We start from the raw sequence: 17,756 nt of genomic DNA, 5'->3' as shown, positions 1-17,756 counted from the left end.
TCAGGGCAGCTGCTGTTTCTGCTTTGCAATTTGGGGCCGGGAGACATTCCACCCATTTGGTAAACAAGCATGTTATTGTTCACATGTACTTGTTCCCCCTAGAGGACCAAATCATGGGCCTTATGAAATCTATTTGTAAATCTGACCAAGGCAGTGTCATGCCCCTCTTCTGGAGGGTGGCTATGTGTGTGAGTGATGTTGGCTGAAATTGTGTACACACAAGACACCCCTTAAAGTATTAGTTGAGGTCCTGCCCCATGTGTGGCCAGTATGCAACCTCTCGCAAGATTTATAAAGAAGTCTGAAACTTCTGACGACCAGGTGTGGCCGCATCATGGCCCTGACTTAGCATCAGGCTTCGGTCACAGCCAGATATGGATCTCCTTAACAACAAACCACCTTGGATTTGGAAACATTTTTGATATTTTATCAACACCCTCAGGTCCTCTTTCCCAGTGTCATCGGTATCCGTCAGGGGAAAGTTCTCAGGGTCCTCAATGTGTTGATAAAATTTACGGATAATCAGATCCCCATTTTGTGCCATGATTAAATCAGCATCTGCGGTCTCCTTCCTCCATTGGCCAGTTGAGAGTTCATTGTGAGCATTTGTCTGGGATCTAGTGATAGCAGTGACCTGGATTTCCCCCAACAGGGACTCAATTTCAAGGAGATCCCCCTGGATGGCTCTGGTTTTAGCCAGCTGACCAGCTAGGTCGTTTCCAGTTTTTTCTGGACCCTCTATTCTAGAATGACCCCTGATCTTCTTCCAATAGATGCTCATCCCACTAGAGGTGACCAGATCATCAATATTTTGGTTGAGCAATTATTAGCACATAGCATGCCTCTGGTTTTCCAATTTACTATGTACTCCACGAACCCCTTCCGGACATAATCTGAATCAGTGATTCTGACCAGTTCATGGAGTTGGTGTTGGACGGCAGTGAGGATGGCTTGATGAACTGCCATCAACTCTGCCACCTGACTACTGAAGGATCGATTTTGTACCCAGCAGAGGGTTGCGGAGCATCATTCACCCAGGCATTCCCAACGCCGGCCACCAGTTCCTTTTCCCGGGTTGTTGTCAACATGGTAGGAGCACCCATCTACATAAACTGTGGGCATTCCCTCACACATGTCTTCTTCATAGACTCTGTGCGGCGAATTCAGGTACGCCTCCATGTTGTCCAAGATTTTAAGACTGTCGTCCTCGAGATAGTTTTCTCTGGCACAATCATGCAAGTCAGCCAGACCTTGCGCAAGAGGACTCTTCTTGTTTTGGCCATATCTGACCTCCACACGAAAGCTTTGCATTGACAGAATCCAGGAAGTAATTCTGGAATTACTCACATTTCCGGCCCGGATTCTGTCACTTTGGAGATATTGCAAAGGCTGGTGTGGAGTCTCCAATATGATGTGTTCCACCCGGATGAACGGGTGGTAATTCTTCAATGCCCACACCGTTGCCAGGAGTGCCTTCTCACAATCGTTGAATTTTCCCTCCACAGATGATAAAGTCTTGCTGGCATAGGAGATGACTTTATTGACCTTGTCATTCTTTTGATATAATACTGCTGTCAAGCATGCATTTGAGAACCCTGCCTCCAAGAAGAACTCCTTGTTTTTGACAGGGTAAGCTAGACAAGGCGCTTGTGAGAGGCTTCTTTTGAGTTGCTTTACTGTCTCAGCTTGTTCTGGACCCCACTCCCACTTGACCCCCCTTCAACAGATGGATATGGGGTCTTGTGTGATCTTTGTGTAATCCTCAATGAACTTCCTACTGTAATTAGTCAGTCCAAGGAGGCTTCTTAGCTCACGCAGAGTTGTGGTGTCTTTAAGTTTTAGGAGTGCTTCAACTTTCTTTTCCTGGATACAGAAACCCTCAGAAGTTATTTTATGTCCCAGGAAGTTGACACGGGTTCTGCACCACTATGCCTTTTGGAAGGATGATTTTGCTCCGGCAACCCTCAACTGTGTCAGAACATAACAGATTTCCGCTATGTGTTCCTCCACAGTTGAGCTTTTGATCAGGACATCATCCACATAGGCCAGGTTACCCCTTTCACCCAAGTCGGGCATGGCCTTATGTAGGAAGATGTTGAATTTGTTGCCAGAGTTGATGTATCCAAAGGGAGTCCGGGTCCAGGTGTACTGCTGCCCCTGAAGGTACAGGCCAGCTTGTATTGGTCCTCCCTACTGACAGGCACGGTCCAGTACCCATTGGTCAGGTCAATGGCAGTGTATACCTTTGACCCCTGGATCTGGGCCAGCCCCTGGTCAATGTAGTGGAGAGCCCATCTGGAGATGTGGACCCGTTTATTCAGCTCCCTTAGGTCAGCACAGAGTCTCCACTGGCCGTTCGGTTTTAAAATCCCCAGCACTGGATTATTAAAGGAGCTGTGGACTAGACGAATTATCCCACGGGACTCAAGGTTTTTGATTATTTCCGTCAGGGACCGCTTGACGCCGGTCTTTCTGGCCAGGTCCTTGATTGGTTCACTTCGTTCTTGTCTGATCGCTCTCAGTCTATTTCTCTTCCCCCTTTTCGATCTAAGCTGGCTGCACTTGTCTGTGGTGTCCCTCCGGGCTCAGCACTCTCTCCTATTCTTTTTAATGTTTATATTAGATCTCTTCTGATTCTTATTCACTCACATGGTTTCCGCTATTATTCTTACGCGGATGACACACAGATCCTCGTTCGCCTTGATCTTACTCAAGCTGAGACCGCCGCCCGTCTCAGGAACTGTTTGGAGGACCTAGGCCATTGGATGATGACTAATTGGCTAAAACTGAATGGCAGTAAGACCGAGGTCCTGGTGGCGGGTACTTCTTCCCCCCTTCTTTTTTGGACCTCGCATTTCTGGCCATCGGGCCTGGGCCCTCTCCCGCTTCCGGTTCAATCGGTCTGCAATCTAGGTGTTAAAATCTCTGCCTCTCTGTCTCTCGATAATCAGGTCGCTTCTGTATGTAGTGCTGGTCATTTTAAACTTTGCATTTTGCGGAAAGTCTTGCCCTTTATTCCTGTTGAATGCCAGGCTCCGGTAGTGGCAGCCCTGGTTCTCAGCACCCTTGATTATTGTAACTCTCTCTATCTGGCCCAGCCGCGCTACCTGATCCAAAGGCTTCAATTGCTACAAAATGCTGTCACCCGTTCTGTACTCCACTCCCCCTTTGGATCCCACATCTCCCCGTTGCTCAAGAAGCTACACTGGCTTCCTGTAGCCAGTCAGATTTTGTTTAAATCAATGTGCCTGGTGCATCGTGCCTTCTATGGCTTGGGCGCTGAGTATCTCCAAGCAAAGTTTACTCACTATACACCTGCTCATCTGCTGCGCTCCCAATCTGCGTGCCTTCTCAGCGCCCCCCGCTATCGTTTGCCTTGTATGGGAGGCCGTTCCTTCTCGGTGGCGGCTGCTAGAGTCTGGAATGAGCTGCCTTTGGCCCTCCGCGCTACTGAAGACCACTTCACTTTTCGCCAGCTGCTTAAAACTACCTTGTTTTAGCCGCTTCTCTCCTTGGTGTTATTACCGCACTGGTTTTGATTCCCCTGCAGTAGACAGCGCCAAGCTGCGTTTGGGTGTACGTGCGCTTTACCAAGTTCACTTAACATAACATAACATAACATAACAGGGACTCCATGGATGCGAGAGGCAACCAGTATTGCTTCAAAAACACTGGAGTCATTCCAGGGTCCGTGGGAATTGTTGTTGAATGGATTTCAGTCATCACAGTCATACGAGTCCACCGCAAAGAGATCTTGAAATTCTGACAATACCAGTTTCAACTTTTGCTCCGGAGTCTCACAGGCATCAGCTAGGTTGGCTGGCTCTTCAACCATTTGCCTGAAGCCCAGAACGATTTCTGGTTTTGCTATCTCAGCAGCATCCTGGAGAGGTCCCTGGTCAGAGTATTCACCTGGACGGAAGGTTTCAGTTAGGTGAGGCTGTAATTGTGGACCTGGAAGATCACCTCATCCTCCCTGATGTCACAGATTACCTCTTCCTCACCTTAAGGGCAGGAAGAGTACACCAGGACATTCCCCCCTTGCCGTTTGAAGATCCTGTCTGGTGGTAAGTCATTATCACTATCACTGTCAAAAGGGGATTGGTCCCATCAGTTCATTACATAGATCCATGGAAAAATGTCGGTCATCAACCGCCATTCCAATAATGGTGCCTGCGCCCAGAGTGATAATCCTATAGTCACTGTTATCCATCAATATTGGAATGGTGTTGTGTTCTACATTGACTAATGGCGTTGGGTTTAGCTCCAACCCCTGCTGTTGAAGATGGGCATTGAGGTGTACATATGTGTCAGGATTTTGCAGTCTCTGTCCTCCTTTTATAAAAGTGGGAATAGTCGGGTCTGTCCTGGGATGGTGACCTCCTCTCCAATTTGAAATTAAACTGCATACGGCAGCAGTTGGGCTGACCGAAATGCTTTTTCTGAATCATCAAAGTTCATGGGATTGCCCCCTAGCCAGGACCAGGCTTTGTAATTTATCAGATCCAAATGAATGCGATTGAGAATGTCACCGCCTACATAGAATGCAGCAGGGACATCTTGCACGACCCAACAATAATGTACTATGCTTTTGTTTCCTATAGAAATTATGAGCATACACCTGCTGGGCATGAGATGTTTGGAATTGGGAGTTTCCAGGGCCACTTCCCACTTATTGATCAATTTAAATGTGGGAATGGCTGGATCTTTTGGGAGCTGTCGGAACATGGCTTCGCTCATGAAGCTCTTACCGTTGTTCACGCACACTCGGGCAAGAACAGATTCCTTCCCCACATTTAACTGAATAGGGATGAATAACTGTTCTCTAATTTTCTAAATGCCAGCTAAACTTTGAGCTGGTTTCTCATCACTTTTGACTATGGAATTGGGACTTTCAGATTGTAAACCAGCATAGAATTTCAAAGTATTTCCTTCCATTGTGGAATGCCACTTGAAACTGGAAGGAAGGTTGATTTTCAGGAATGGAGAGGAGTCACCAGTTTGCTGTCCTATAGCAATTACGGTCACGTCCGGTATTTGATTGTTCTGAAAATGGAACTCAATATGATCAGATTTTTGTTCACTCTGTTTCAATTTTATTGGCCTGTTAGTCTGAGTCCAGAGGACCTGTTCACACAGTCTATTAATGGTGACAACCTTCGCAGGATGTCATTCCCTAGTAGACAGGGTGTGCCCTCTGGAGTCACGACAATGACAGGGTGTTTCACCTTATGTTGCCCAATTTTTATTTCCAAATCCGCAGTCCCTTCGACAGGAATTTAATTCCCATGCAAGTTCTGGAATTGTCCAGGAAGAGGGGTGAGAGGGAACTGGTATCTCTCCCCCTTACTGAATTTATCTAATCAACGGTCATTTTTGACAATAGAGTGACTTGGGATCCAGTGTCCACCAGTGCCGAAAATGTACATTGCCCCTACACTTTGACCAGGGCATAACATCTACCCTCATTCTCCTCAAGGGGGCAAAGAAAATGTGCATTTTGGGTGAGCTGGGTGGTCAATTTCATTATTTTGGATTCCGTCACAGGGGTAGTTCAGGCATAATTCTTTGTAGATGTTTGGGAATCTGAAAGAAAAATGTTGCAATCAGAGTTTCGAGGAGTTTCGGGCTCCTCCTTTTCTGATTCTGGGCTGCCCCCCAAACCCCCTTTTTGGAGACAGTCACCAGAATTGCTTTGGGAAGTTTGTGAATCCTCTTTTAATATTATGGGCCTCATTACAACCATGGAGGTAGCCATACCGCTATTTGCGGCATGGCTACGCCCATACCGGGTACTGGGTCCAGGTTCCCTGAATGGGGAAATACCGGGCCATTCCAACCTTGGAGGGCCAGGTATTTCCCCATTCAGGGAACCTAGACCCGGTACATCCCCATTCCCATTTGAGCCCCCATAGGGCTCAATGTGAATGGGGAGGATGCAAACAACGGGCCTGTTAATGACGGGCCCTTTGTTTGCATCCTGGTCTGGTCGCGGGACCCGCTGAGGACGCCTGGTTTTACCAGACGTCCTTAGCAGGTCCCGCAAGGAGACCTCGTAATGAGGCGGTTGGGGGTTAACAGGGCTGGCAGCTCTACCGGCCCCGTTAACACCCTACCGCCTAATGTGTAATGAGGCCCTATGACTTCTTGATGCTCATTCTGGGTTTCTAAAATGGGCGATTCAGAATCAATCCCCACTCCCAGCCAGTCTTCATCTAGATCTCTTGGGACCCATTTTTCTTGGGGGAGGAATTCCTCCGTCCCTGAAGGAGAAGATCTTTTTCCCAGAATCCTCTAAGGATTCTTCCCCTTCAAATTGGAGGATACTAACTTCCTCCACAAACTGTGTCTTTTTGAGTTTCTTATTTCTCCTCCCCACCCTCTGTTCCTTGTGTTACAGGTTTTTGGTTCTGGTTCCTGGGTGTCCAGGGGCTTTTCAGAAATGTTCACTAGGGCTTTACATCCCCTTCCCCCATGCCTCCTCCTCCTCTGGAACCGGTGAGTTGTCAGGGTTCTCGCCCGTCATTGTTCTGGGATGCCAGATCCTTGGTTTGTGGGGTTCTGAGCTGCCATGTTTATCTGAGGGTTCTGTTGAGCCCTTAACATGTGACCCAGATCCTGGGTTAGGTTCTGGACCTGGCTCTCCAGTTTGGACACCTGTTCCGGCTGGTACGGGGTCTCTGGTCAACCCTAGGTGGATCACAGGAAGGGTAACTATCCCTTCTTCCATAGTACCCTGGATATGGTGAATGTTGGTAACCCTCCAACCCTGGCCTCCCCTCTCCCGGATTGGGTTTCTGGGTTCCAGAAAGCGGGGAATGAAAGGAGGGTTGTCCTGCAGGTTGGTGTTTTGTGGGTATCGGGGAAAGACGCTTAACCCAGCATTTGGGGAATTCCTTTGGAAAGTTAGGAGGGAATTTTCCCAGGTCAGCACTTACCTGGTTGAATCCCCCCCTTGGGCCGGGGGAGTCCATTCATACCCCAGGATTGGTCGGTTGCCCTTGTATTGGGGCTGATATAATCAGGGGAGTTATGGGTCCCATTGGTGGGATTACCTCCCTGACTGCCACCTATTTGTGACTGGCCAGAAGGGATTCTGGATCTTTGATTTTGCTGACTTTGTGTAGATGTATTTTTAGGCTCCCCATCTCTAGGTCTAAAATGGGGGCACCCTTCACCTCTGCCACCTTAGCTGCAGCAGGGGTGTTGGCTGGTTTGGGGTTTTTGTTCAGATTTTTATTTTCTGCAGGTTTTTGGACCTCAAAAATGCGGGTCGAATGATCTGTGACCCAGTCCAGAGATCTTTTCTTGTCGAAATCCCTCACCAGCTGGGTCATAATATACTAGGGGAGTGCATGAAAGAAGGTGGTTACAAACTCCCTGCTATCCTTGCTCACCCTCCTAGTGGTTTGGGCAAAGGCACATTTGAGCTCCTGCACAAACTCTCATGGGGCCTGATCTTCCCCACACTGAAGATTGTAGGGCGCTTTGCGAGCTTCCTGGGGGTTTCTCTGGGTCCTCCGACTCCTCCCTGCTCCAAGGGTTGGCAGAGTATTCCCCCCACCTCCCTAGTTGGGTAGAGGTCTTCATGATGCTCTTTGGGGGCCTCATTTCATGGGGTGTTTCACCAAATTGGACCAACTGGTCCCTTGGAAACTAATATTTCTGTGGATCTAATTCCCTGACCCTCCCCTCATAGGAGACTTTCTTGTCAGAGACATTAGCCTTAATGTTTGGGTATCTATACGGGGACGGCCGTCCATCAATTTCTGGGGGGCGCTGATCTGTTATTTCCATCATGCTTGGTCTATGAATTCTGCCGGCCTCATGGTTTCTGACTCATGTGAACTGGTAGACATGAAGCTGGCAGTGGTCACAGTATCAAATGGGTTGGAGTCCCTTAGCATAGAGGTCATTATATTATGATCAGCGGATACCCTGTCCCTCTCTACCTGTTCGGGGTCCCTTCAGTTAAGATTAAATCTAGCACCCTCTTTCTCCAACCTTGCTAGATTATCCTTTTCAGCCCCTGCTTCTAGATAAGAAGCAAAGATCTGAGTATTTTGTTGAGCTATCAAGGCTTTACTGGACTGTATGCACCGCTCTTGCGCTGCCACTTGTTTGTTGAGCCCATCATTCTTTTCACAGAGAGCCTTACTGTCTATCTGTACTTCCTGTATGGTCTGGGAATAATGAGACAATTTCTGCTGCAGGAGACTCACCTCCTGAGTTTTAGCCTCTTTGGTTTGGGTGTTCTCTTCCAGAGCACCTTCTACCCATCTGGCGTGCTACAGTAGATCCCATACTCTGTTTTTAGTTCATTGAGTTTCTGGAGGGCTAACTCACTCCCCTGTAACTCTATTTGCTGATTTCCTGGCAAAGAGCATCTTTCTGCTGATTTAGGGTGCCTCTCTGTTCAGCCAGGCCATCCCTTTATTGCCTGATGATATTGAATTTCTGGCGCTCTTCATCAAATTCTGTTTGAGAGTGGAGGTCTCCTAAGAAACTTATTATTTTCCTTTTTCAATTTGTTTGATTTTGTAGAGTAGCTATCTGTTCTGCACAGGCCCTGTTATAGGTTAATTGTTGAGTCAGCAAACTTTTCCTGACATTCTAGTCTTACTGCGTCTAATTGGGCCTCTTGATTTGCATTATTTTGCTGTTGGCAACCCAAATCTTCTTTTAATTTTATGATGTAGTTTGCAGATTCTACCTCCAACTCTTGGATCTTTTGTAATGTTTGTTCTGCTAAATTTAGATCAATCTGGATTTTATTTAATAGTTCAGATTGATTCTGTGCTAGAGTTTCATTTTCCTCCTGCCTTTCCTGCATCACTCCCATGTGGAGATACAGGTATGCCGTGATTCAGGCAATTTTGATTTGCTCCTTTTTAATTTTTGGGGTCATATATAACTTGCTCAAAGCTTAGTATAATAGGCCACCATCCTGCCAAGTATCCAAGTTCATGGCGGTGACCTGTTATGTTATTTCTTGTAGCCAGACTTTTTCATCCTGTTCTGGCTACTCACCTCTGACAAATAACTTGTGCAGAAGGCGCTCCCTAGCCATATGTCTTTCTACTACAGTCATTTTGGACATGTTCTTTCTTTATTCATGTATTTATTTATGTATGGATAACCTGTATTCTATTGATTTTTCTGTCTATTTTGGGGTTGATTTAGCTTTAAGTTTAGACACAGGCCTGGTACTTAGAGTATTTGTTTTAGGAGTGTACCCATTATTCCAACCCCACCTTGCATGTTAGTCTGCTGTGTTAGACTGTCATGGGTGGCAACCAAAACCCAAATTGTGGCTTATGAGCCCCCAGGTTTGTTAAGGATTTCAATCAGGTGACATGCACACCTTGGTCTCGGCCTAGTATGTAGTGCCTAACTGAGGTGCTTTTCTCCTTATTTATGTGGATTCAATTTTGGGATGATACACCACTCATATCAAAACCCCTTTTCAAATACCCCGGGTCACAAGGGACCATGAACCAGGTTGGTTGGTCAAAGGAAATATTTATTTATTTATTTAAAATTCAAAAGAAATTACACACTTTTTAATATGGGGCAGCAATCACCAATGGGGTGATAGTTACAATGAAAATGTGAGCAATGCACTGGGTTTGAAGGTTTAGTGGAGCATATATACAGTTTAGCAGAATAGGAGCACGTTTTGATTTAGGACAGATAGCACCCAAGTTAGAATTTCCCCCTGCAATTTTCCCTCAACCCACCAATAATGAATTCTGAGTGGATACAAAGAAGCAGCAGGTACTCAGGTACTCAGGAATAAGAAACTGAAAACGGAATCTAAATCTGTGGCCATCTCACCAAACTGGACACCGTACCGTTATTGGTGGTAGTCAAGGCGCAAATAGCGCCATGACTTCCACCAACCTCGTAATGAAGGCCTAGGTATACTAGGGATTTCTATGGGTGATGAAATACTCACAATTCACTTTTTAGTTTTGGGCTTTTTGGACAGTCAACCAGGTCTGGTCACTACACGGCAGGGCACCTGGCAAAAGCTGAGTGGTTCTGGTCACCGGATGGCAGGGACTGGATGGGCAATTCTGGTCACTGGATACTGAAGGTCATCAAGGTAGCAGGATTGCAACTGCATGCAGTGAGTGGCTGCAAGCAAGGCTGGATCAGGATGCAAAAGCTACCACAGCTTTCCCTTGTTAATGGGAAATTGAGTGGGTTTTTTACATTTGAGGCCTTGCTGGGAATGGGATCAGCACTGCTTGGGTTTTGCATTGGGCCCTGGAGTAGGATCAGAAAAGCTTGGCCTTGTAGTTGGAGTCTGGATCTGGAAGATGACGGGAACAGGAACGAAGTGCAGGAAATCAGGAAGAGTGTGTCTAGAGTATTGTCAGGGACCCTTATTTATAATGCATAATGACATCATCAAAGTATGGGCTGGGCACTGTTAACTAAGCACGCCTCTAAACTACTTGGATTGGACAGGGGTGCTAGTCTCTGCCTTGCTCTCAACTGGTTGCATTTCCAAGGGAATGATGTCAGATTTATGAGGTGAGTTTTACAATGTCCAATAACTCCCACAATTACTTAACATCCGATTTTGCCAAAAACATACATTTACAAAATTGCAAAATCTTGGCAACTTATATACACAGGTCACATATTTTGTGCAGCACATATCAGCCCAATTCTCCAGTCTGTGGTACCTAGTTTCGCCCTTCTGATACATTTTGGTAATTTTGAGCATTAAAGATTCGGCCTAAAATTCCATAACTTTATACACAGATGCGACTCATCCCAAGGGATGTGTGTACAAAAAATGTATTTTTGCAACATTGATACTTTTCTATTTATCCTAAATACTTTGCCCTTTCTGTCCCCAAGGTGTCAGTGAGTTCTACCATGTCTCAAAAGAAAGCACACAAAATCACTTTTAAACTGCAACATTTTTACAATTTTTCTAAGTGTTGCTGCAGAGATAGTAGTCTTTAAAGTTTTATTTCTGAAATAGTCTTTGGTAACAAATGGCAATCCCTTTGTCCCTGGGTCATTTTCTTTTCTTTTCTTCAACTGCTGCCAACTGTCATTTCCTTCAGAGCATGGTGGGGGTTTCTCCCTTGATTGAAGTTTTATTGCCCCTTCACACTTCAGACTTCGTTCACTGTGAGCTTTATTGTCAGGGTCCCAGCAGAGACGAAAGTCTGTTTAACCCCTTAATTATCAGGGGGTTGTCAGTATCTGCTGAGAGAGAGCCCTCCTTTTGGTGCCACCCCTCCAAGTAGAAAACCTGTTTTTCAACTTGCAACTCCAGCCACCATAGTTTTAACCTTTATTTTCTGATCTTAGATCCAGAATTAAAACAAGCCTTTTGCTTAAATATAACCCATGTTATATAATCTCACCAGCAACAAACCCCTTCATATTGCTAAAGACTGGCAGGCTTTCATTCACCAGTTTACTGTTCCAACACACGGGCATGTGTCTTTCGTCAGTTTGCAAAAGCCCAGTTTTTTAAACGTGGTGCAGCTGACCTTCCTTTTTTAATTCAACTTTTTTTTATCTCCAGAAGCTTCACACGCTGTCTTGCAGCTATAGTTATTCTCTTGAATGCTAGAGTTGGTCTGCAGCACAGATACATGGAAACAGACATGGCTCAACTAGTTAGAGACTCTCTGAAAAACTGAGTTTTGGATACTTTTGCATAGAAAATGTATGCATTTTCCATGTCAGTAAAAGTAAAGTTCCAGATTTCTTTCTTTTTAGAGTTGGTTTGACAGGGCTTGTCAATTCAGAATCATGCCTGGTTTTGCTGAGGCACAGTGAAACACACAGGGTTTGGTAGGGCTTATTAATCACAGTGGCTTTAAGGAACAGAGGGAATTAGCATCACAGCAATATTTATTTATTTTTTAAAGGTGAAAAAGGGTTTCTTTTCAATGGAGATTTTGCCTTTTGCAGCAAAGCCATGCTTTATTTTTTTCCATTTTCTTCCTTTTGTTCATGTCGGAACACACTGGCAATCTCCTTCAATTTGCCCCCTTTGTTCCATTCTGCCCAATGTGTGCTTGGCAGGACGGTGCAGCCATTTTTGTTGTTGTTGCAAAACACAGTTTTGAGAAATGGCGCTCACCAGAGCCAGCACAGTCATTTGGCTATTTCTGCGCAACTGGAGCTTGGTGATGTGGGGAAATGCTGTTGAGTGGGTCAATATATCCCACAATATCAAATATGGTTCAAACAAGAGGACGTACGTGTCTTGGGAATTGACAGGCTTCTTACATCACCCTCGCCCTCTCTCGTGCTGCAACCCATACAATACAGCTGAGTCCCATGGAAAACGTGCTCCAGCTGTCACATAGCCACTAACACATCACTCTTCCTTATGCCTCTGCAATATACGCTGCATGGCTAAAACCAATAACTTTAAACTTAGTCATTCTCTGCTGGTTAGCACTGATTTGGCAATAAATGTACACACTCCCTGTACGGTTCCTTTCATTTGCATGTCTGCTCAGACTTTTGAAGGGCGTTCATCCACCACAGTGCTTTGAGGTCATACCAATGGCAGAAGGCATTATACAAATATCAAATAAAATAAATGATATTGCGCTTATGTGCCTTGCTTTACATTCATGGGTTTGGTGGCCTCTCGTGTTGTTATGCCAATTGGTAGTACAGATCTGTATGTTTAGTCAGTGGTCGAAGTGAACAAAAAAGAAGTATTGGAATTATGTTCCCTACAAACCGCATCGCCACACCCCCTCCTGTGCACAATTATTCACTCCAAGACATGCGCCTGCTGTTTAAGGGAACATTCAGTGCAGTGCACTGAAGTACAAGTTTCAATCTCTTCCTACACTTTTATTTTAAAACAAAACCTTTCCAGGACAGTTTATTTTTAGGGTAAAAGTATAGGAACAGAAAAACGTAATTAAAGAAAGTAGAGGTGTCCACGCTCCCAACCGCTCCAACTCGTTCGCACCCACTTAGATCACTGTGTTAAGTTTGCTTTCGTCGTTATTGACATGTTGCAGTCATGCATTTGATAGGTAATGTTTGTATTGTGGATGCACATGTTAATTGTTGGTGTATAATTCTGGGACAATATTATGTGTGATATGTTTAGTTTAATGAGGTGTTTTCCACTTAGAGCTGTGTATGGCCCAACTGTAAAATGCTTCTATAGAGGTATGTACTCTGATACATATTTTGGTGCATTATCTGAACTAGTGTGGTTACAACATATTCGAGTTTAACATGTACTTACAACAGTCTGTGGATGGTGCAGATCCAATCTCAGTAGTGTCAATCCTCTTGATGCTGGCCATATTCAGAATTGACACATCATTCTATTCCCAGTAATATAGGATGAGCAATGCAAAACTATGTGATGAATCAGCCATGAACATCCCACCAAAAATCTGGCCTGGAACACTGCTCATGTGGCCCCCAAAAGGCAGACACTTCCTGATACTTACCCTGGGGGTGGTGTTATGTGGGAGGATCAAATGGAAGTGGACACCCCCTGTTCAACTTTCCTCAAAACCCGACCTTTTTAATGACTTATTGTAAGAAAAAAGAATTAGGAAAAACTGACTTTGTCATTAGGGACTTCAATTTCCATAATTTCCTTAGTACTGGGACAAGGAACATGGCTCAATATGTACAATGTTGTAGGAATGTTCAGATCATTAATGCAACTGACCCGCACCTGAGGGACATAGGGAGGCTTAAAAGGCCCCATCAGGTTCTGGCTATGGAGAGGCAAGTGAAGCAGGAGAAACAGGAGAAGACTGAGAAGCAGCCACAGCAGCAGCTGCAGCAGGAGCAGCAGTTGCAGAGTGAGCCAGCAGCAGAAGCCGCATAGTACATGCAAGCAGCCCAAACAGAAGCTGCAAGAGAGCGAGGACGATGGGACTACTGTGTTCAGCAGAGAGGGTTGTGTCTCTCAACTCCTGAAGTGCAGAGGCTGCACAGTGGGAATCGAAGGCAAGGGAAGCTTTCATTCCCAGGAGTCCGCCTCAGGTGGCTGGCATGCACCTGAGGGCCTCAAGGCTGCCTCCGGTGGCTCATGTGAACACACAATAATGTTCCCACTCAGAAAAATTACCTCACGTGGTTGCAAAATGAATTTCCACATTCATTTGTCATTTGTAAATTCATACGTTATTTCTTGCCAAGCTCGTTTCCCTAGTGCTAGTTCACAAATCTAACACGCCGGCGATCTACAAAATAATGTGCCATTATTACTTAATTTGTACAAGACACTCTTTCTGAGTCTCATATCTAGTTTCACTGCACTACACCAATTTACCTCGTGTAGTCTCTTGAATGCGTATTCGCATCTCGCTAGTCTTCTATTGAACGCTCTATATCTATACTGTGGACAACAGGCCAACACAGGTGCACTCTGAAACTGCGCTTGATAAAACAATTATAGTGTCTGTCTCACAGACTTGCATTCACCTCAGCCACACTTTCGAATAACTGAACTTACCGTCCGGTATACTTTGACAACAACAGGGCTTTCCTCTATACTCTGTGTGTCTCGCATTCTAACTTCATAGTCCTATTTTTATGTTTGCCCATACGGCAAAATGTCTCCAACAATCATTTCATGCTCTGTGTGGTGGGACGCCATCTTGGTTCCACTGTCTGCAATAATTCAACTGCAACCACATCAAGTCCTGTTTCTATATTGGGCATAGAACACAGCACCAAAACTATTGCTGTGAAGGGCCTTAGAATGCCGCTCACCCCCTCGCACTTGTCTCAGTGAAATTGCAAAAATGCTCTTTTTTATATAATGCATGTATCTTATTGAATTACCAATACTTGTACCATGATATTATCCCTAATAACTTCTGATTTTGCATGCCTTCACATCCAAAAGCCCAACCTATTTTTTGACCGCTTTGTATTGCCAATCTTTACTGCAGTTCCATACTCAAAGTCACACAGGCATGCACCATAATCAAATGCGTTGTTTTTCCTATTAGTTTTCAAACCACTCAGTTTGTTCGCTGAGACTGTTCTCAAAACGTTGAGTCAAAAATATGAGTTTGTGTTAATTCATCAACAGACTTCTTTTATCACAGTTATTGGCATTCCCTGTCCTCAGGTGGTATAAAACTGTCCACTCGCCTTCACAGTCTGTACATATTCAATCCAATGAGCTACCAAAGGTGCATTCTGTACTCGATTTCTGATACAGCTCTTGTGTTCTGTCACCCTGATTCTTATCTTTCTCTCTCTGTTTTTCCAATATACAATGTATTACTGGGGAACCAAATTCCATATAATATCATTTTTTAATTACAATTCGTAAAAAAGTTCTGCATCCATGGATTCCATAGTACAATGTCTACCTCAGTGCTTCTGAATGTCTGTGTTCACCTTGTACACATGACCCAGGGCGAGTGTCCTTTTAACTTAGTCAAACCCCATGTTTCAGTTAGTGTCTTTTGTCTCACGCTTCCAAGACTGATGTCCTTCCGTGTTGTCTGGTCCTTGAGGTTTTTACTCCTCTTACAGGCTATGATGAGTTTTTCCATCGAACACTTCCGCTTCTCCAAAGTCCTCCAGTTTTCGTTCACCAGAAGGCCTCAGGAGCAACAGGGGCTCCAAGTGCAGGTGGCGTGAGCGAAGGCAGACGACGAGGAGCAGTTTGCTGGGTCGTGAAGAGCCACGGAAACAGATGTCCTGTGAGCGGCGAGGTAAGAGGAGGCGCACGTCTTACCCAGTGAGTCTACATGTTGGAAGTGACCCCAGAGTGATGCGTACATGCTTGCATGTTCAAGACAGGCATTCAGCAAAAGAGCATCACTCGCATATGAGTGAAACTAACTTTAAGATACTGAACTAGTGAAAAGCAGCTAACACAACCCTCGCGTGTGAGTGAAAGTGGTTTTAAAAATAAAACTAAATATGGAACTGTAAAGCATTTAAAGTCTTGTATAACAAAGGTGAATTACTGTAACTTTAGAAAGTGCGAGTCCTCAGAGAATACAGTAACCCAAAGGGGCGAAATTGTTGAAAGGTAATACCTGCAAGTATTGCCCAAGCCAAAAGCAACTAAAATCAAGGCAAACACAATACAACATACATTGCCAATGCCAAAAAGGGCCCAGGGAACGGTCTCTAGTTGTGAAACGTGTTGCCCATACTTATTACAACATAGGATAAATGCTCACGTAGACACACATTGCCAAAGCCAAGAGAAAGACAGATTTAGATCACATGCTTCTCAGTGTTTGATTACCTGTGCAGTGGGGAAATAAGAGTGACACTAAGGCTGCCCTTCTGGGAAGAGAGGTTCAGAAGTAGAGGAACATTATTTACAGAAGAATATTAAAGATTCACTGTGAATCCTGTTTCCCTAAAGAGTTGCTAAACGTGTTGAAGCTGCAAATTGTTGAATACTATGAAGCTGGTGTAACCCTCTGGTCAGTTGACCTTAACCATCAGAGCACTTGTTGTTGTGAAACGTTGTTCGGGCAGGGGAGTATACCCAGATGGCATCACCTTGGAGGCAGTAGGCCTAGCATGTGAGTAAACCAGGTGGAAGTGAAATAAGTGCTACTAAGTGGTCCTGACAGAGACATGTTATGTGCTTATGTTCTGAAAAGAAGAGCTTTGTAAAGCTGCCAAGAAATCATGTTGCTTAGCTGTGGAAAAACCATCCTGACTAAAACAATTGTTGGCATTCTTGATGAACTGTGATGTTGTCCTTTAACTAAGGATGATACATTAAGGAAGAGGAAGAGTCTTCTATTTTCTTTGTTGAACCATCAGAGTATTGGAACTTTTTGTTGAACAATTGAATTTGCAAAGAACTGTGATTGAACTGTTTTGCAGACAAGTATTAGCTTCCTTCCTTTTCTTGAACTGTGAAGCAGAAATCTGGGGAAGGGGAATTTCCCCAGATTCTAAGAGACTGTGATTACAATTGTTATTGTTTTGAACTGCCATGAATGTCCTTATTCATGTGTTGTATATACAACTGTGAGGGACAGATATCCTTTATTAGAGTGTTTTGTTTAGTTATTTTAAGGAGAGAAATCCTTGTTAGGGTTGGGATAGTGACGTGTTTATTGAACCTTGTTAAAATAATAAAATGGCATTTGTTGGAAAAACCTTACAAAGTGGTCCGCCTCACATTGCTGACCCCTACAACTGTCCACTCGTAATGTATTCCTCACAATTTTAGTGCAGAAGAGTATGGGCATGCCACTTGAAGTCACTCCACCACGTCTTCACCTACTTTATTGTTAATGTTGTATGTCAAAATGACGTTGGTATAGAATTGAGCTGCATGGTCAGCAAAATGGAAAAAACGTTTTCGGTTTGTGTAGTTTTTCACAAGATAACACAATGGAAAGTAAGACACATCACAAAAGTCCAGAAGTCAACTCAAAATTGCATGCCACATGTTTTCGGCATGCACATATTATAAAGAGCATCACAACATAGGACTATATAAGGGCCAGAAGGAACTGTAGCCAGACAACCCATTGTGAAGAGGAATGTGATACAATAACCACATTCTTCAGAGAAAAAAGATACATAGTGATAGACCTAATGAGAGCGAGACAGAAATCATGTAAGAAGAAGAGAACATATCTGCTAACTCTTAAATCAGCTAAGGATAGCCAGGAGCAATTCAGATTCATCACCTGTTATAACAAAAACAGCAATATTCATTCTAAAATGTTGAGGAAACATTGACATATCTTAATGATCGATCAGAAACATATCAAATCGAT

Source organism: Ambystoma mexicanum, chromosome 7q (assembly GCF_040938575.1).
Source record: "Ambystoma mexicanum isolate Mex_15411 chromosome 7q, UKY_AmexF1_1, whole genome shotgun sequence".
In the NCBI taxonomy this organism is placed as follows: domain Eukaryota; kingdom Metazoa; phylum Chordata; class Amphibia; order Caudata; family Ambystomatidae; genus Ambystoma; species Ambystoma mexicanum.
Note: the sequence above shows the minus strand (reverse complement) of the source record.